We start from the raw sequence: 19620 nt of genomic DNA, 5'->3' as shown, positions 1-19620 counted from the left end.
GATATAGCTGTTCTCACCTTCTGTTTTGCACAGCTCCTGAAAAGGCTAATCAGAATTACAGCCACTGTGCTTCATGAGATACAGAGGTTGTCCTTTCTCCAGATCAGCAAGATTATCATGATGCAGCAGCTATGCAGGCACTTTCCAAAAACCACTGGAGGTCAAGGGAAGCCTGGCATGATTAACAGATTAGAAATGTTGTATATCTGTTTTGGTGGGGTTTTTACCAGTCAGGCCTTGGAGTTGCTACTGTGCAACTTGGAGACAATTCTTTGGCAGGGTAATGCAAGGAGATGGTATGAGGCTTTGTGTGTTCTCTCCTGTACCCACATCTGTACGTGATTTTCAGTATCTCAAGCATGACCCACAGAATATTCACAAACCTCAATCGCTGGAAGCTCGAACGCATTTTCTTTGTTTTCAGCTGTTGAGTCAGGAGATGTGCATGGTTCTTGTACTTATGGAAAGTGCTACCTTGCTTTCATGTTCCAGTGAGGTGGTTTAGAAGGGTAAGAACTTCAGTGTGGGTAGGTTTCTTGGTGTAATTACAGCCATACCAGGTATAACACTAAGAACGTGAGCAGGAGAGAAGCCACCAGACATGGGCAGTGGTGGTGGGTGCTCTAACTGAGCTTCTGGTAATGCCCAAAATATGTCCCTCAGCAGCAGTTTGAGTCGGAGCAGGGCATGTTTTTGTTCATTTAGTTCACAGGTTCCTTTTTTTCCTCATTAAAAGTTGTTACTGGTGTATAAAGATTTTAGTTCTTCTGAAATTTTGGAACTTGGCAAGAAAAGCAGTTCGGTCTGAAAAAGCCAAATAGAAGATTTGATGGTAAAAATAGAGAAGGAATAAGCTTTTAATATGTGGGGCCAATGGGGTTTAATTTGTTAGATAACTAATAAGCCTCGTGTATTTACTTGTTATGACTAGAAAGTTTTGACAAAGTCCAAAAAAGTTCATTTGGATATTTACTGTTAATAAGATATGTTACAATACTAGTTAGTTTAATTTCGATATACTTGACAAAGTGAAGATATTATTATGATGTAACTACACATGGCGTTACACTAAATCAGTAGAATGTGGTACCCACACTTAATTGTAGGATCGTGAGTACTATAGCTAGTTAATTAATATGCTAATTAGCTAGTTTAAAGATAAAAGGGGTGTTAAAAGAATGCAATAAAGAGCTTGTATTTTTCTCTTTTGCTGTGCAAACATAGCTCCCTGCAATAACTTAATGAGGAAATTTCAAAGGAACAAAACTGACAACAAATGAATGAATTGGAAGCTTAACTAAGTAATTACATGGTATTGCGGAGACCTTTTGGGTAGGGACTAGCATAACTGTTTAGATTGTCATAACAGCAAATAACAGAGAGAGTGGGGTAACTAATAAAATCTATTTATTTGTTGGAAATTTATTTTTCAGAAGCAGCCTAAGTAAAATTTGAATTAAAAGGTTATTATTGAAAGCAATTTATTTAGTGATAGTAATAAGATTGAAAACATTTCTAAGGTAGAAGGATGTAAGCACTTTGAAGGGAAGAGAACACAAATAGAAAGAGAAGAGAGTAGCACTTTTTCTGCAGTAATGAGTGCACCATGAAGCAGGCTTTCAGCCAGCCTTTAATATGTTAGAAAAGGGTTTGATGTTCAAAAACCAAAACCATGTTTGTTCAGGAATAAGTATCCTGAATTTGGAGTCTGCTATGGAGGCCAGTTTTGATCTAGGCTGGAAAATCAATAGAAAAATCTTAATAGTGTGGCACTGAGAGAGGAAAGATCCTTAAGCACAATGACACTGTGCCTCAAACTGAGTCTGAAGACCTATTATGGGCCAAAATAGGGTGTAGAAGATTTCAGAACAAATTAAGGAAGGTCCTTCAAGAGAGAGGATGTGAGAGAAGAAGAGAGTGTAGCAAATCAAGAATCTGTGGGTTAGAAAAATGCCTTCAGAGCTTTAACTGCTTTATTAGTGTTAAATTTCTTGTCTGTAAACACCTTTCCTCAGCTGGAGAAAGACAGTATTAGGAGTTTTCATTTCTACCAGGAAGCCATGCATATTTGGGCTTGTCAAAATTATGACACTCTCCACGCTAGAGAATGCAATTTGAATTACTATGTACAGTCTCAGCTGACATCCGTGCTTGATAAAGACAAAAAGACTATCTGCTAATCACTTTAGTCTGTTACTAATGGGCTTCATATTAATACAAAAGCACTGTTACAGCTAATTTCAAAAGATACAAACATACAAAAGGAAGCATGCAACAAATCTGTTTTCTTTTGTATTTATTTAAACAATTCAACAACAAAAAAATCTAGCAGCTGCTAAATGGAAGCTAGAAGTTGGCTTATAGGAACAGTAAATATCACCCTGAGATTAAATAATATCATTGTAGAATTTGTTATACAAGGAGATTATTTTTGTAAAATATTAAGGTAAAGCATCTGGGACCTCTGATTCAAATTTAAGCCTTAATGCATAATTACTAATGAGAAGCAGGAGGAGTGATCCATTCATAATATCTCAATATTGATAGCCTAAAATGTGTTTGCTTTAAGAGTGAGCACTTAAATAATCTGGACATCGCACCTCTCCCCCAAAAGGGAGTCTCCTTCTTGCTCTTGGCAATTTCATTGAGAACAGGGATTTTTTTCCAAAGAGACTGAATGATTTAGAATAGTGGGTCCAGCTGATATTCTGTGTTTAAAAGCTAGTGCAATTCTGTCATCTGAATATTTGGGCATATAGAACCGGGGTAAAACTCTAACTGTGATAAAGTCAACATCTGAACTTCTTGTAACTTCAGGTGGATAAGTACTTCACTCTCACAACTAAGCGTGCTCTATCATAGTACACAGTTTAATGCAGTTTTCTTACTGGTCTTTTAGTTTATTCATTCCAGTCAGAAAATGTCTCAGATGTGATATATTTTTGGTCTCTTTTGCTAAGGAAACAAGGTTTATGCCTTACATCTATCTGGTTTTACCCTAGTAACTTTTGAAACTATTTTGAAATGCATTTCACAGAGAGATAGAGGTCTCCAAGGCAATGAGTTCCTGCAAACTGACAGTTCTCAACAGTCAAGGGTTCAGCGGCTGAGCCCCTATCAACAGCTTTTATGTCTGCTCCCATTGAGGCTGTAGTGTGAGCGTGCTCTTTATTAGACACCTTCTATTGCACGCAGGAGAGAAACATGATCAGTGTTTGCACTTGGAAAATTTTAACTTCAGTCCTGAACTTCTTGGTTGCCAAAGCATCCACTAAGAAGAAAAAATTAGCCTATGAGCCAGACTTCATCTGTTCTGTTCTTCACTTGAGATGTTTCACATGCCAGATACTGTGGTCTCACGTTTGGGTCAATGTCATTACTTTTTTATAAAGAAATTGTTGAAGATAACTTTGGATTAGATGAGAGCTCATGTAGATTGTGTGCTTATATTATACTGTGAGTTACAGCTGGTTTTGTATCTCTATAGATGGCTAACTGTAGCACTGTCAGAAAGGAAATAAAGGGAATTCACAAAAGTGGAACAGACTCTGAAGCTTAAGAAAGAATATCTTTAATGAAATGCACCCACTTAAAAGGCAGCATTACATAAAACATAGAATACTCTAGGTTACAAATCTCATTGGCTTTGAATAAACTCAGACCTTTGCTACAGAACTAAGTAAGCGTGCCCAAGATGTGGCATCAGATAGAACAGATTTCTTCTTTACTTGAGAATCGTATTCTACATAGGGTTTTACCTCTCTCCTCCTGGATTTTCTTTTTTCCCCTAAGTTGTAGTTTTCTCTATCATTCAATATTATCAATATGAAGTGGGTACGTTTTCAGGCTTTGGCTTACTATTATTATGAAAAGTTAAACTCCAGTTAAACTTTCTGGCATTTTTATGTCACCCAGAGGGTCTCTCTGGTTTGGGGTTTGTATCTAAATCACCAAGTTTTACAATATGTCTTCTGTATGATTTCAGTCATACCTGTGAATGACTGACATGTCTTAAGTGAAAGATCTCTTGTCCCCAGTGGTGGTTAAAGTCAGAGCTGTCTTTTCTGAATTATTTTATTTCACGAGCTTTTAATCATACCCCAAGGACATGTCAAGCTCTGATACACTCTTTCTTTCAAGTATATTCTTACACAAATATGTGCTGTGGAGGAAATGCTGTCATTTCTTCTCTTGTTCCATTCCAAGCACATATTCATCATGGTAGGGTAAACTTATAAGAAATTTAATATCACAGTAAATTGCAATTTGGTGAGGTGTGGCCCTCTTTCAAACGCTGAAAAATTTAATGGTTGTAAAACAACAGCTAAAGCAGTAAAGAACATGCTGGCAGTAAATCAAGTAATGCAGTTATTATCTAAATAAATATTGAGTTTGTTAGTCAGATGGAGTTCGTTCCCCTCTCTTTAAAGTTATCTTTATGACATTTCTGTGAATGTGAATTAATTTGAAGACCATTGTGAGATTTGTTGTACTGTATACTTCGCCACTTTATTGAATTTTCTACGCCTGAAGCATCAATTACTATATTTATAGTCAAGCTATTCAACAATTTTGATTTCTTTCCATTATTGTTCTCATGGACCGAACCAGCGTGTTCTTGTGTCTCACACAGAGCATGAAATCTGAATGCCCCACGGGTTCACATATTTCCAGAGAGGGCCTAACAGCTACTCTGTCCTGCTTTTACTGCTCAGGATAAGATATTGTCCTTTTTTTGTTTCTGGCAGGCTTTGGTACAAACCTATAATGATGGCTTGTGTCGTTGTTCTTATTTTGGTATTTATTATTTTTATAGCTCCATAGGCAAATAAATACATTTTAAAAAATTAGGCAGGGACTTAGTATCTGGGTCTCATTTAGAACACTAGGCTCTAAAATTGCCTCCTGTGAAACTTTAGTAATGTCTTTGAATGGCAGTGTATTGAATGACTGACTTAAATATTTCTTTGTGCTAAAAGGAGCAGTGCTGCTTGGAGAGCTTGCGGTTTGCAAGACATTTTCGAAATGTACACAGAGAAGCCCAGTAGTTGTATTTAAAATTATTTATTGATGGAGAAGTGAATGAGTGATATTTGGTCCAAGAATAGTTTTCAGGAAGAAATTGCCTGTTTTCCCCTCAAGCTCATGTCTGAATTTCAGGAGAAAAAACGGTCTTATAAACCTCTAAAAATTTCTGAGGCTGAATTGCGTGTTGAGCATCAGTTGCTTCCTGTCTGTGGTACATTGGAAAGCCACAAATGTGTCGTTATCTGTATGTTAGGACTTCTTGCTTTGAAGCAAACAGCGTAGGATGCCTCTGCTTTGGTTTCAGGTCTATATAAGTTAAAATTCGCTCCCAGTATTCATGCCAGCCTTCATCTAGTACCTATACCATTTGCCTTTGCACCTAATAAAGTGATAACATCTGTTTCTTCTCTGTTATCTAGCAGGCTGTGGGAAGGTGGGCATACCTGGGCAGTGGAAAAGATCTTGACAACACAGGAACAACTAGAAAAACTGGGGAGCATGATGCAGACACACATACAAATGAATGACTATGCTTAGATTTGCTTGAATGCAAAGGTTATTAACCATGCCTCATCAGGTGTGCTTGGTCTGCATTGACTCTTGCACAGCATGTTTTTTGCATCTATGCTGTGATCTCCTGGCTTCTGATTTCTGGGAGGGCGTAACAGAGCAGATCAGTATGATGCAGAGAGATCTAATCTTGTCCTTGCAGGTCTTGTTCGCACAATCTCTATGCCATGCAAAGAAACTGCCTCTGCTTTCCATCCCAAGCAGCTTTGCAAGCAGACTGTCACGTACGTGTTGTTGTGCCTTTAGCTAATCAATTCTTGAAACTATACACTAGATAATCTGACTGTGGACAAAAGCTTTGGTATTGCTTGCAGTTATGTGGATTAGGTCATGAGTAGAATTCAGAAACAAAAACATTATTTAGGGAAAGATTTTAAGGTTTCTCCAACACTGACCAGGCTAGAGACTTGAACTTAGGTTTTCCATTTCTATCTTACCCTCATTTTGACCAGAAATTCTATCTTTGTCCTAAGAAGTTCTTCTGCTGGAATGGTCAGAGAAACATTTCAGCAAATTTATTCTCCAGAAAAGAAAGTTTAATAAAAAAATTTGCCTCCCATTGTAGTCATAAACATGTTTAGTCTTTAAAACCCCCGTAGCATCCTGCAGCCCTCAATTAACAAACAATAAAAAAATAAATTCAGTACCCATCCAAACTATCATTATGGAAGGAGCTTTTGTAAATATATGGTCTTACAGCAGTTCCAAATGCCACCTTCTACATGGGCTTTGGATATATTTGCTGCATTAAATAACAGCGATACATGTAATTGAACACACGTATTGAGTACTAGTTGCCTACTATAAAATGTCTACTGAATTCCAGTGGCCTAGTGTGACTGAGGTCATGGTACATAAATTTGATTGTAACCCCAAATTAAATTTACATATACTTGTCGTACAATAATAGTGAAGTAAGAAAATTAAACACAACCTCCTCCCTGATATAGCTTTGAGAACCTAGAAAATTTCAGCTCTGTTGGTCAGATTAGTCATTTGTAGAAGTTACTGCTGGTCTGTTGAAATAATTGTATTAATACCACTTAGTATCCATAAGAATCTGGGCCTATGGTCTTTTAAAATACAAAGTGAAATTCTCAGAAAAAAATTTAGAGATGTTCTGTGAGGTATGTGGGATTTTTTTGTACTGTATGTCTGAATAAAAATTATTAATGCAAGAATGTCTTATTTTCAGAAATATTATCACTGAGTTGTTTTATTTTGCTGGTTATTTGGTTACCGCTTGCCCAATACTACAACATATAACTTCTGACTCTAAAAAAAAATTGGTTTTATGGTTTTCTTTTATGGAGGTATTTATGTTTAGAGCCTCTGCCAATCTCAAGGGAAACAAAATTTCTTTCACTATCTTTTGTCTTGAAGCTTGAATTGTTTAGCTTTCTGTCTTAGTTGCATTTGAGTCATATTGCTATATAATGGTTGTACTCTGTCAGGCATTCATGGTGCAAAGAATGTATTGTAGCAGCGTAAGAAAACAATACTATGAATGTTATACAGCAATGGGAAGATTTTTAGATTTTACAGAAAAAAGCATTTTTTGGACTTGAGACTTAATCAAGTAAATTCTGACTTATTGCTAGTAATCAGTGGATTATATCTCTAGATAAGAACTATTTGCATCAGTACTTGTTAGCAGCTATGCGCACCTCACTGAAATCGTGTGGTAATAATTTTATTTTTAACATCATTTGACTAACAGATTGTATACCTGTTGAAATCAAATATGAAGAAATATGGTAAAAGCTGCGTAAAACAGGAAACATTAACTCACTTTGTCTGTTAGTAAAATTAAATTATTAATGGTTTAATTTCTTATTCTTTCCACAGGATTTGAGGTTCCAATTAAAGCTGTGTTTGGGCCATTGCTTTGCCTGCCAGTACTTAATCTTTTCCAAAAGCCTCATCACTTATCTAAACCAAAAGAAGAACGAGGTAAGGAGAGAAAGTAATGAAATGCAGCATAGCACATCTGTCAAAGGAACAGAAAGTAGTTTTTAAAAAAATATCCAGGACCAATGACATTAAAAAATTATTTGTTGAGCACTAAATGTGTTCATGTTGGGCATCTTAATTCTGAGGGATCTGTAACTATCATTGTGTTCTTGCATACACTGAGGGTTTGGTTGTTGGTGTTTAAGAGATTTACTGTTGATGTAGCCACAGGATACAAATGACTGATAGGAGTAGGAGCTCTGGAATTGCTAAATGCACCTCTCTGTACTATGGAATCCTTCGGAAGATTGTTTGACATCTTGATGCTGAAGTTATGAATATAATTAACATTTCTGAAGTTATTTAAAATTCAGTTTTGGGTCAGTCTAGATTTACGTTCTCCAAATATTCATAATGCAATATTGGGGACTGTATTAGAAGACATACCCATTTCAGCCCTTAGAGCTATGCTATCCTTTGTTGTTGATAATAGATCTTTCTAAAATACCTGGAATTGACTTTTTCTGTGTCACTTAGAATTGCAATAATACACAACAAAGCAGGCATAACTAGAGGTGACTGAGAAGAGTAGTAAAGTGATTTAGGCTTGATGGGGTAAGGATGTAAGGGAGACATGTTTGAAAAATATGAGCCTTTTTTGAATCTGAAAAATACAGCCTGCAGTGCCTACCTCTGTAGTCACTGCTGACATTGACCAAGAGAGAATACTGGGATATTAGTTCTCATTTTTCCTGTTCACTCATTTTTTTCTGTTCACTCATTTTTTTCTGCATTCCCAGATTTCTGCTAAGGGTCAGATTCAAACTAATATTAACTGGTGCAGACCAGGCTCAGTGGCTCCTGAATATCCTTTCATCTTAACCCCCTTATATGAAAACCAGCAGGCTAGAAAGTTTGTTGGCTTCTCACCTTTTCAACATACAATATCATGAATTTGGTTTGGGACTGTTAAGAATGCATCTTATCTAGAGTCTCTCTCAAGAATGTTATTTATATTTTTGTTTTTCTAGCTGTATAAAGGGTATCATTAAATAGCTGGGAAAAAACGTTGAATGTGTCATCATCAGACCATGGGTAGCCATAAGCCATGCAGAAAATAACTGGTGGTAGTTGTCAGCAATAAGTAAAACTGGGTTTAGTAGCTCTGGTTTTTTTAAAGCACAGGTGTTGCTGAGGGAGAGTTGGACCTCCAGATCCAGAGTTGATAGTACACATAACTATTTCAAGCATTCTTAAAATATTTTCTACAATTGCTATCGGAAACTACACTTACGTATGTAGATTGTTGGATATGCTATGTAAATCCTTGAGGCTTGTCAAGTATCTTCATGGTTTCTGAATCCCATTTTACTGTAACTGTTTTACAGCACAGTTGTCTTCTGCGTTGCCCATCTAGGGCATAATTTCTGGTAAAAGCTGGGGACATGCGTGGGAAAACATTTTGATTCACATTTGATCTCACAGAATTTGGCTGAATAATCCATTCGTTGAGAAGCTATGGTACAGATCTCATTGTACTGGTCTCTGAGACTGGAAAAGATGATGAAACAAACCCATTTGTATAATTTAATAAAAATTGCTTCCTAGCATTGTTTATGGAAGCAAGATGAGGTGCTTATGTAGAATTAGTTACCAACAGGGTCCATCTTCAAAAAAATTTAATTAAACTTCAAATTAACTACTCTTAATAGGTTTTGAAAAGAAGCACACTTGATTTGTCTGTAGCTCTTCGACCTTCTTTCAGTGCCTTATAATTGAATTTCAAAGCTCTTCTTTCAATAGATAGATATCTCACATTTAATGCCTTAAAGATTCTCTGATATTTTCTTGTTTAAATAATTAACTTTTCCACCTTCAAAACCTTCCTGCTTCTTCAAAACCCTGTTAGTGTGAGGTACATTAACAACTTAAAACAGATAATCGTAGAAATTATTAGCTTCTTATATGCATAATTACCTTATAATGAGTGTGGATGACATTAAAAAAAACCAAAAGCAACAACTTATATTGAATTGGTTCCTAAAATGAGTAGTGTGCTAGCTATGTATGCAGTTTGAGACCCATATTGATACAGAAACTGGTCAAAGTTTTGTTGTGGTTTCTAATGAAAACAACGTTTGTGTGACTACAGTAATGTATGAGTGGGATGTCTGTGTGTATCCTCCAATAATTTTTAACCTGTTCACTGACATCAGGGGGTTTTTGCACCCAAAGACTGATATTAACACGAAGATAGAATTTTGAAAGAAAATTATGCTCCCAACATTCTTTGCAGAAAAAAGGGATGTTTAAAATGCCCTAAGGGAAGGCCACCTCATGAGCCTCTCTAAAAGATGCTACAACAGAAAGAGACCTAATCAATGTGCCAGGTTGGGAGAGGTGTTTCAGTCAGAACTTGCAACTCCTAAACATGGGAGGATCCACAAGGATAATTTGTGAATGTAGGGAATTGTCCCAGGGTTCTTCTCAGGAAATCAGACTGCCTTCCTCCTGGTGTGCTCCGAACATCTCAATCTTCCTCGTGGTACATATATCCTGTTTCTTTATAAGATGCTGACATTTGATATCAAAACCAGGGGCTCAGTCTTGCAGCAGTAGGAACGTTTACTTTCAGGTTATAGCTTTTGTGTTTAAAACAAAAAAAAAAATTATTGTACGTGTGGTTGGTAGGCATTGTGCTTTATGGTTTATATATTTGCAGTTTCAACTGTAAACACAGAAAAACATCCGTTTTGCTTATGGGACAGCTTATTGTTCTTATTGAACAGTAACAAACCTTATGCTATGGATGAAAGAATTTGATTTATCTGTGTTATTAAGTATACTAGGTATGTGATTAGACATCACTCTCATAAACCATGTCTTATGTTGTTTTATAAATTCCTGCTAGCTTGTACAATCCAGGGAAGGGTTCTGCAGTGAAGTCCTTAAACTGATGCAATATATGTCAACACATGGCTCCCAGCCATTGTCAAGTCTTGATAGTATTACAGGCCTTCAAGATGAAATGTGGTTTCCTGGATAATTTGTATAATGCATCTTTAAGGTATTCATATTTTCAGCATGCATTTGGATTTACAAGCTATAAAAGATAAAGCATGCTTTTCAGTTTCTATTTTAGATATAGTCCCATTTAAAATGCTTGAGGCTTCTCCTCCATACAGCGGATGGTTTGCTCTGAGGATCTTAACCATTCATTTCTACTGGTTCTCATATCAGAGATTCTCTATTAATATTGCCATAGTGAAATAGGAGACCGACTGCTGGGAATCTCTAGGCAATCAATGAAAAATACTTTGCAACAATACTGTCCTTTTCACTTTCGTTAAAGGTTGTGAAAGCAATTTAGAAACATTAATAACGCATTACAGTAAGCTCCTGAAGCTAGATCTCTGTGAGCATTCATTCCTAGAAACTTTTAAACTGAGATAAAAATGGGCAACAACTATGCTATTACAGTGGAAACTAGCTGTTCCTTTGCTGGGCTCCATTTTTTTGTGGACGCTCTTGGACATCTGTAAAGTTTTGTTTCAAAAAATGCTTACAGGTTGTGGCTTGCTAGCTCTGGAGTCTACTTTTTTGAGGCTAAGCTTTGCTGCTTCAGTCAGGGCTCTGGTCAGTCTTGAGCTTTTTATGAACTTGATCTAAATTTTAAAAGAATGTGAAGAATCAAAAGGAAACAAAGACAGTAATTGGCAAGGAAATATAGGTTTATTGAATCTCCTGAGAATAAAATCAGCTTTTTAATAGCAGAATTCACCTTGCCTAAGTTATAAAAACATTCTTAGAATGATTGTGTTCAATGTTCAATCCGTTTTACACTGTTGAAAGGCTAGACCCAACAACTGTGAATTATGGATAAGGAGGAATCACCAGCTATTCAAACTTCAAATAGCAAAGCCTTAGCTGTGTTTGACAGGCTTTCTCTTTTTTCTTTTTCTTTTCCCCTTCCTCCTCCCTACCTTGTAATTCCATAAAGTGTTTGTTTAAATTTTACAATGTGTTCTGTATATTAATATAAAACTTCTGTATTTACCACTCCTAGTCAAGATAGCTTCAGGTAGGGTAGGAACTACTGAATTATCTATTGCCAGAAACTGCCTGGCAAATTAATATGCTTGTGTCTCATTAACCTGTCTCACTGGAACCTCGTTCCAGCTTTCATAGGCTAAAAATCCATTAGCAATATATTTTGTAGGGATTTCAAGGTGAGTTTACAGAGTCAAAGTTACAGAGATGGCAAAGTAGACAATAGTACACTTTATTCCTTATTCTTTTGTGCAACAAAACCTCCTTTTGATATCAATGGAAATCCATGATGCAAAGGTGACATTTGTCACATTGTCTGGTATTATAAATCACATGCACATTCCATTTGAATTGTGATCTCATATACTCTCCTTGTTTCTACTTGTAATATCAAAACACTGTTTTTAAAGATAGAATTAAAGCATTTCTTATAGATAACTTAAACTATCAAGTACTGAAATGTCATTACTCTTTTAATTATGTATGTAAAATAAAAAAATAGAAGTTGCTATAGAATTCCAGCAAAGCAATTTCTCAGTAATTCACCATGGAGACAGTTTTTTGCAACATTCCAGAGTTCTGTCCTTTAAGATAAATGTATTAGTATGCAATTCAAATTATTTTACAATCTTTAAAGTCTCATTTTACAAATCACTGATGTATTAGCTTAGCTTAATCATCTGAGTTTAGTCTAGCAAAAGCACATATGTGGTAGAGGTGTTTCTTACTTCTTCCAACATGTTCTATAAACCAGTGAATCAGTAACAGGAAAGATAAAATGAACAATTCAAAAGATCAATGCTGACCAAAGACCAGAGATACTTACAGTATTAATGTATTTTTGGTTTCATGCCTGTAGGCCATAATTTTGTAGATAAAACATATTTTGGAGTAAATAAAGCTGATCACTATATCTATAAATATAGTAGTATGTTTGTTTACTAACCTTAGGAGGATTATGTGAGTACATTGTGATATATTTTGTTAGCATCAAAAAGGCAATAAATGATTAAATATATATTTTCTGCCTGACACATTTCGCTTATACTTCCACAAAAGTAATCATATCCTGTTCTTTTTCTCTCTTGACTGTTAATGCTTTCCAGCACAAGCGAGGCTTGTGGCACCAAACAGCAGTTCCCCAAACGCTGCTGGGCTTGAATTCTTTGCTGCCTCGGTTAGAAGGAAATCAGCACTGAATTTGTCTGTCTTAGGCTGTCAGTGAACAGCAAGGCTAGAAATATCAAGACACTAGGGGAACTCGAATCATCTTAGGCACCAAGGGCTCAAAGGTGCCTCTTATCCTGGTTAAATCCTAGCACAGGCTTGCAACAAGATGGTAGGTGCAAGATCTTTTGCTCAAACTGCCAAGCATGTTTGTGCACTTGTCTGAGCCTCCCTGCATTCTAGAGGACTGCTGTCCAAGTTTAACTTCACTTAAGAATACACATAACTGCTTTTTAGTGATAATTTGATTTTAACAGCTAAGAAAGAAAATAACAACATCAGAATTAATGTTCTGAGCATCTTTCTTTGGTTGCAGCAACCTCGACTACAACTCTTCTTCCCTTTATTCCCAGAAAAATTATTTGGAGATTTTGTTGGATACTAATTGTTATGTAGCTTTCAGGTAGCTTAGTATACTAAAGTTCTGCCTCCAGAGATTTAGATAAAACTCTAAGTAGACTGATCTCATCCTAATGCCTGGTAGGCATTCTTAAAATATTAAAACTACAATTGCAGTCATGTCAAAATATTTTTTTTTCTTTTTTAAACCCAAGTAGCTCAGTACTTGAAAGGAAAGAATAGGTGCTGCAGGTCAGGACTTACATAAATATGAACAGTGGTAACACAACGCTGTCCTGGTGGTACCATCCTTTGTGGTACATGCTAAATTCAGCTGGACAATAAAAATATAAAAAGGTGTCAAGTATGGAAAAAACCTGTATGAAAACAAACTAAAACAGCATGTGTAAGCTCTTAATTTAATTACTGCAGATTTATTTTGATTTGTGTCTGATATCTGAAACACAGCAGGCAGAAGAGAGAGAAATTGCATTTGCTGGAATAAAAATAGATCATTCCAATACACAGTATTTTCCATTAAGCTCTCTGTAGGTTTGCAAGTGTGGAGAGTTTGTCCCTGTATTTTCCAGTCCTTCATTTAAGGAGATTTAAAATTTTATTTTCAACATAAAAACCACATCAAGATAGTAATATTGGATATATCAAAACTTTTAACAGGGTGGCTTATTCCTTACAGTGTCAAGAAGTTTAGGGACAGCAACTTGGGGAAATCTAGATTTATCAGGAGATTATTCTCCCTGACTTCTTCAGAAACTCCCCTGGAGAAATTTATCTCACATCCCCAGTGTCAGGAAGACTCTTTCTTTCAACTGCATACGTACAGACCCACTACAGTCACCTACCTCTTAGTTTCCATCAGTGGGATGAATAAAACTTGCAGTTTCTGCACAACATTTGTCCAGTGCATCTCTGCATATATTCAGGCTGGCTGTACAAGTAGCAACGGAGAATTTCAAACCTGTATCGGTGCCTTTTACCAGAGTTCAGGCTGCAGCACCCAGACATCAGCATGCTGGACACTTAAACCATACCTTTGTTCAGTGCTGCGCCGTCCCCAAATTAGCCTTAGGCAGGGCATGTCTGCAGTCATTGCTTACTCGGAGCACTTTGAGATTCTCTTCCAGAAATCTGATGGCAAAACTGCTGGGAGCCATCAACTGTTAGAGCACAGAAGTGAACTTCTAAAAGAAAGGTTACTTGCCGGTAAAAGTAGTTTGAGTACTTGACATACACCTCCACATTTTGCCTGCCTTTCCCCTTTCAGTCTGTTTAAAATACAATTACACATTCACTATCCGGGAGTGAGGGACAGGAATAACTTTAAGTGTTGGTGTAGAAGGGCATACGTTTGTGTTCTGTTAGAAAGTGTGGTGCAGAGAACCACTTCATAGCAAAGAGCAGCTTCTGGATAAGCAGCTATCTTTTATGGTACCTGCAGTGCATCAGGTACATAGCAAGCTTGACAACAGTGCGTTGAAGTAGGAGCGTCCAAATTCATATATAAACAGTTATACCCAATAATATTGCATGGACATCTTAAAAGCCATCTGGAAATGGAAATGCAGACAGAGATCAGGGGAAAAGATTGAATTATAATTCAATGATCCCATATTTATAAATTATCTAGTATCTATAACACTTTAAAATAGGATTTATTTGCTTTAATAATTCATGGAACGTTCACAGTAGGTAATTTATTAATAATACAGTGTCATCAATATGGATTTTTCCCAATTCCTATTTCTATTTTGTTGAACCTACTGGTCTGTTTTATTGCAGCAGCCAGAAGCTCAGTTTTAAACAACAGTGAAAGGAAGCCTATTACCTTGTTTTCAAAATAAAATGTAGAGATATCTATGGAATATAAAGCTTCAGTTTGAGGTCAGGAATAACTACAAATATAGAATTAAGCATACACTCCTATTTAGATGGACACTAACGGTCACTATGCAGAAAAATACTTTAAGTATCCATGCACTCAAATCTGAGTTACACCACTAAAATCAATGGAATGACTTTTAGACTTATTGGTATAATTATCCTATTAAGACACTTAATTTTTCTGCTGATTCAGAGCCGGAATATTCAAGCACTCTGCAGAGGCAAAGCCTATTGCATCAGAAATTTACCATTTGCAGTCTGTTTACCAAATTCTTTAATATTCCATCATTAATTTCCACTCTTTCTTGCATTCTTAATATATAAACTAGCATTGTCCCTACAAGAAGTGTGTAGGTATTGTTTTGCAAATGGTGCTTTAAAACAGTAACAACTAGTAGGATGGGGTTAATTGTTTATTTATCTGCATTCAGATTTTTTTCTTGTTTTCACCAAATAGGTTTCTCAAGCTGCGATACTCTGACATAGCGTCTGAAACAATTTGTTGTGGAGCAACAGATCTTGATGTTTTCAGGAAAAAAGCCAATATCTGGTTAGTGTTATTGCTAAAGAGGCTAGGATTGTAGTTCTTAAGAAAGCAGATCTGTTCATTCCCTTGAGAAGATTAGAAACAAATATGCACCAAGCAAGTCATTCTGGCTATGATGATTTCATTTAAGCACTCTAACAAGTAAAAAATTGATAAAAATAGAAGCAGTGGAAATGGGTTGATTAAGTCCATATCTAGAACTGCACACTGTAGCAGCACAGGTGATTTTCCATTATAGTCTGCTGCTGGTGATGTCAGAGTTACTGGTGGCTTTCACAGTTTCTACTATGTGCGTGCACATGTGTACAGCCCATCTGCTCCGCAACTTTTTGGAGAAAGTAGTTGGGAAACTTCTGTTGTGAATAAATTTTGAAGAGAGGGATGCAGTGCACTGAATGCACAAGACAGTGTTCAAACACAAATGGGAGATGGACCAAGAACTAAATTTCAGCAGTATTTGCTTTGGTTTATGTTGGTGCCACAACAGATAAGTGCAGAGGAATTGGCACAAGAACGTATAGATGAGATTTGTGTTCTGATGTTTAGCGCTGTCAGTTTGAAACTGTTGGCAACTCACGGGTTCCTGTTGCATCTCTAAAGCCATCGCTCTTCAGACACTCTATTTAAAGGACAAAACCAACGGAAGCCATTGCTATCGCTGGTGGTGGTGGCTGCAGTTCCTGGTTCTCCTTGGAGTTAGGTCAGAGAGGACGCATATTTGTCCCTTGCTTTCACAGGAGAGTGGTGGCATATGTTTTTGTGCTCAGTCTCACATGGGTAATTGTAAAATCTGGCTACAGAGTGTCCATCAGCCATGATCAACCATTTTATCATAAAATAGCAAAATTATTTTGGAAACAGATCTAGTGACTTCTAAAATGTATTTTAAAAAGCTAATCTATGTACTTCATAAAACAATATTTTCTCTGAAACTACAATTTCTGATTCAGATCTTGTCTCAAAATAATTTTTGAGGTAAGAAGGAGAAGCAGAGAGGGGGAAAAACTCTAAGGGTTTTCTTTTAGGACTTTTTTTTGACTGAAAAATCTTTCTCAAGTTCTGTTTGCTAGTATTTGCTATAAATAACAAACAAGGTGATTTACAGTAGGATCCCTAACAGTCTTTTGTTGATGGCTATATAGAGTTTAACCAATTGTATGGGATTTTCTGTGTTGAGCAATTCTCAAACTTTACCTGGTACAATGCTTCTAACAGTATCGTGGGATTACCAATACTGCTGAGATATGTCAGTGGTTTATGATTATTCTTTAGATCAATACTCTTTCTCTTTTAGAAAAATCAAGATGTCTGTCTAAATAAAAGCAGAACGGTTTTTATGGAATCATAGTAAATGATTCATTTAGACACTGATTTTTCTCCAGTACTGGATATTGGGTGCCTGCAAGTGTCTGATATTAGTCTAAAAACATGTGTTGTACCCCTGTCTTGAAGCTTTGTCTTCTTTAATGATCAAAAGTGTTAACTGGACAAACATTGTTCAAAGGTGGTTGTGTGTGTGTGTGCGTACATTTCAGTGTTTAGCAGTATGTAAAGACACAGAATTTTATTTGTAGAAATGGTATGCTAACAACGTACAAAAGCAGTGCTTTGTGGCACATCATCCTGCATCCTCCTTAGTTTCACATGACTTAAGTACAAGCCACGAAACCCGCAGCATAGTTAATGCAGAAGAGATTTCCAGAAACATATAACCATGTAATACCTGTTCTGATACTTCTGCACAGTGTGAATTGGAGGAGATGAGGGAGAAATTTATTTTAAAATCTTTCTAGCAAAACTGTTACTGATCTTCAGGCATTTGTCTTTTTATTCTTTCCCTTACCAATTCTCAGCCAATGGACAAGGACGTACTGTATTGCTACTTTCTTTGTGATTCATTCCTCATAAAACAATTTGTTCTTTTAGTGGCACTTGTTACTAATCAAGGTTTTTTTCCTCCATTAGAGTCGTTGTTGGCTCAATCACTTCAGTATATATAATCACTAACTTTTTCCATTACACTAGTGAGTAGGTGCTCTTATATGTCTGTCAAAGGGATGCTGGTACATTTAGTGTGATGCTTTGCAATTTCAGTGAGAACACTAATGGTTGAAGTGCGATTGCTTTCTTTTTCCTCTCTCTCGAAAAAAAAAAAAATTTCCATGTTCCTCTCGGAGAGAAAAGAGAGAAAAAGGATGGAAAGTTCCAAACTCAATTTATTTTTGTATCATTAAAACGTTCAAAAGTACAAAGGAATACTCTTGCAGAATCAATCACTTCATAATGTATCTGCAGAGACACTAGACTTGTGTATTCTAAAGAGAATGCTGAAAAGGCTAAAGTATCAATTTTGTACAATAGTATGTGTATTTGCAGAGTACAGCACAAAAGTTCTCACTCTTACAAATGAAATGGAGGGGAGGGAGGGTGTGTGTAGATAAAGCCTTTATTGACATGGGGTTTTCTCTGTGCAAAAATGGTAGTTTCTGCCTGGAACAAATAGAAAGAGATGTAAAATGTCATCAATTAGGTATTGATGATCTGTTTTAATGGAAAAAGGTAATTGTTTAGATAACAGGAAAAAAAATTCTGATAAATACTGCAAAAATGGATCAGTCCTTTCATGCAAGTGATGCTCGTTCTCTAACACTTGGAGACCATTCTGACAGGCTACTTTAAAACTAAGACAAAAGAAAGAACAAAAAAAAAAAAACAAACCCAAAGTAAATGCATGGCCACACAGCTCTGTGTTCAAAATCGGGCTTCTCATCATGTTTTCTCTGAATTTTTCAATTACCTTTTTCCTGATTTCTACTGATGGCTGCACTTTGCCTTTCCAGACTTCACATACTACTTGCTTTTTTTTCCCATCCATTTTTACCCGAGCCTTATGTTTTTTTATTCTATAATACAGTTAAATTCTGTCTTTTCTTTATTCTTCTCCTGTCCTTCACCTTCCTTGGTAATTGTTTTGTAGAGATCTGATGAGAAATCTTCCATTCCCACAACTCCAAACATTATTAGTTTTTCTTCTTGAAGTGATTCTGCACCATCACTGACTTTTACTGCAGTCAAAGCATCTTCCAAAGCCCTGATATAATTTGTCTTTATCTCTTAGCTCATTTAATCTACCCTACTTACCCTTTGCATATTTTCCCCAATTAGGTTTTCACCTTTTAGCTTTGCCTCTTTTCCCACACTATGCCATACTTCTGTATTGGCTGTCTTTTTACCATTTTCTGCTCCTACCCTTTGGATCATTCCTCAGAGCCACCTCTAATCCTCCTTACACATTCATCTATTCCATTATTGAATCTTTATCCTAACCTGTTGGATAATAAGCTATTTGTGAAAGATCAGCTGTATGGTTTTCAATCTCATGTCCATTTACTGTAGTACTTGAAAAAAAAAAAAAAAGTTGTGGGCCTCCTTGGTCACTGAATTTTGAATCCTGTGTCTTAAAACTAGAGCTTACAAATATTTCAGAATTATTATTGCAAACAAAACAGTATTAATAAAATGATATTATAATTCTCAAATCATTCAGATGCCTTTCTTTATCCTGGATATGCACATCTGTCTTGAAAACAGTTCTAATAAATATGTTCTAATATCTTCTAATATGTATCCCCCAATACAGAGATTTAGGGTCTGATCCAGCCCTCAGACCCAGCATAATTAAGAATGGGAATTTGTCCCCTCGCACTTGATATGCATTAGCAACCTATTGTGCAGCATTTTGGTGAACGTCGCCTTAACAATGATATCTTTGCTTAGTTTTCTATGGGTGTGACAGCTAATTTTCAAATGAACAGGGAGTTCCAAGGCACCAGCCCGCTTGCTGAGGATGGCAGGCACTGCATGCCCTGCTACCACTACGCTTCTCCTACCTCATTGCTTGCATGTTGTGATCGAGGTGTGAAGAGAGCAGCTGGCACTGCCCTATGCAGAAGGACACATTATATTGCTGCCGAGGGCTTCTCTTCCTCCTCAAACAAGACTGA

The 19620-nt window shown here is 36.4% G+C and overlaps 1 protein-coding gene across 4 annotated transcripts in view; it reads left to right on the top strand.

The window, feature by feature from the left end:
- The window catches only part of TENM1 (teneurin transmembrane protein 1), a 736058-nt gene that overhangs the window by 206053 nt on the left and 510385 nt on the right, over positions 1–19620 (top strand). For all 4 annotated transcript variants that reach the window (XM_054839650.1, XM_054839648.1, XM_054839649.1 and 1 more), the window contains exon 3: positions 7447–7551. The gene's annotated coding sequence lies outside the window, so the exon portion shown is untranslated. The remainder of the gene's footprint in view (positions 1–7446; positions 7552–19620) is intronic.

The sequence above is a fragment of the Grus americana genome, chromosome 12, assembly GCF_028858705.1.
Source record: "Grus americana isolate bGruAme1 chromosome 12, bGruAme1.mat, whole genome shotgun sequence".
In the NCBI taxonomy this organism is placed as follows: domain Eukaryota; kingdom Metazoa; phylum Chordata; class Aves; order Gruiformes; family Gruidae; genus Grus; species Grus americana.
Note: the sequence above shows the minus strand (reverse complement) of the source record. Positions and strands in the feature narration are given on the sequence as shown.